Below are 1,738 nucleotides of genomic sequence, written 5' to 3' on the forward strand. Positions count from 1 at the left end.
CAGGACACGCAAGGCTCGCTGCCGCCACACCTGGCTGGCCGGCGGGGCGCGCGGGGCGGACGACGGGGGCGCGGGGGCGCCGGCCCGGAGGTCCGGCCCTGGCGGTCCCTGCCCTGAGCCAGCGGCGCTGGGACGCGGGCTCACCCTGGGCCGAGCGTCGGGCCGGCGTGACGTGCGCGCGGCGCGGTGACGTGGGCGGCGGCGGTCCCGCTCCGCGCAGCGCGCCTGCGCGCCTTTTCGCGCCTTCGGCGCCCTCCTCCTCCTCCTCCTCCCGCCGCTCATCTCCCGCGCCTCTTGCCGGTGCTACCCGCCCTGGGATAGGGGAGGGGCCTGTGCGCGCGTGCGCGTGTGGCGGGACTGGGCTGGAGACCGCCAGCGTTGAAAGGCGCTGCGCGCGCCTACATGTGCGCATGGAGAGAGGCCACGTGTGTGCGCGCCTCTGTGTGTGTACACCCAGAGCCAACTGTTTGCATATCTGTGTGCATGCGCAGGGAGCAGAGGGCCACGTGTCTGCCTCTGTGTGTGTGTGCCACGTGCACCAACGGTGAAGGTCTATGTGTGTGCCATACCAGCATATATTCGGAGTCCGAGAAGGGTCATGTGTGTGCACACCTGTGTATATGGAGATAGTCTGGCTGAATCACGTGTGTGTGCAGAGTGTGAGTCCTATGTACACGACTGAACATTTATACAGAAGAGAACCTTCTGCAGACAAATATGTATACCCGTGTTTAATGTCTGCACACTGAAATGAACAGGCATGTTTATAAGAAGAATAGAGGGATCAGCTTTGTGCACACAAGGAAAGAGGGCAGTTCTGAGAGTGCTTTAAAGTATCTGTACACCAGAGGAAGAGCTGTTTTGTATATTTACACAGTTTTGTAATATACAGTTTGTATATTTACAAAGTGAAGACTGTTAGGATGCATGCTGGACAGTGCAGAGACATGAAAAGCCCACGTTCAACTGTTGACTTCCACAGCCCCTCCACAGCCTCATGGCCTGAACTTGGGTTGTCAGTGATTGAGGGCAGGAAGCGGCCTACCAGACAGGTGGTGTGTTTGCTTCTTCCCCTTCAGAATCCATCTGCTTCATCCCACAAGGTGTCTGGTAGACCCTGAGCCCTAAAGACTCAGTCCATCTTGGAGACCACTACTGTGGGACTAAAGCTGGAGAGCCTGGGAGGAGAATAGGAAAGGCCTCCCAAATCAGTCTCCATGGTTCAGAAAAAATGATCCAACTTTTCCAATATGGGACTGAGGGGCAGAGTGCTGTTAGGCACTGTCAGAGAACTGTTAATGCGAGTTCCCAAATTTTATGCTGGGGGAAAGGCCAATTTGATGCCCAAAGTGCAGGTCACTTGGGCACAGGACTGGGTGAACAGCCCCTCTCTAGCATCTGACTGTGCTGTCCTCGAGGATGCCATCCTGTTTTGAACACTCTTCAGATGCCTGAGGAAGCTACAGTACAACCATGGCTCCCAAATCCTAAAGCAAAACAATGGTTCCAGAAGGCATTATCCAAGGCATGGCTATTTCAAATAGCTTGCACCAGACTTTTTGCCATCACAAGTCTTGGTAAGCTCTAGTAACCATTTTAAGCCACAACACAGGGATTGAGGGATATGGGGGAAGCATTTCCTCTAGTGACCCAGCAGGATTGTGATTGGAGCAAACATCCTTACCACGCCCCATTTCTGACTATATAAATAAACTATTTGGCTTTTTCAGTAAGTTGG

General features: G+C 54.8%; 1 protein-coding gene across 2 annotated transcripts in view; it reads right to left on the minus strand.

Annotated features, from left to right (window-relative positions):
* Positions 1 to 191, minus strand: part of Tfdp1 (transcription factor Dp-1) — a 39,231-nt gene extending 39,040 nt beyond the window's left edge. Inside the window, exon 1 of one of the 2 annotated variants that reach the window (XM_055608452.1) lies at positions 145 to 191. The gene's annotated coding sequence lies outside the window, so the exon portion shown is untranslated. Of the gene's footprint in view, positions 1 to 30; positions 117 to 144 lie in introns of those variants that run through there. The other variant, XM_055608454.1, reaches the window with a different exon arrangement.
* Positions 192 to 1,738: the final 1,547 nt, after the last annotated feature.

Source organism: Psammomys obesus, unplaced genomic scaffold, assembly GCF_907164565.1.
Source record: "Psammomys obesus unplaced genomic scaffold, mPsaObe1.curated_primary_1811, whole genome shotgun sequence".
In the NCBI taxonomy this organism is placed as follows: domain Eukaryota; kingdom Metazoa; phylum Chordata; class Mammalia; order Rodentia; family Muridae; genus Psammomys; species Psammomys obesus.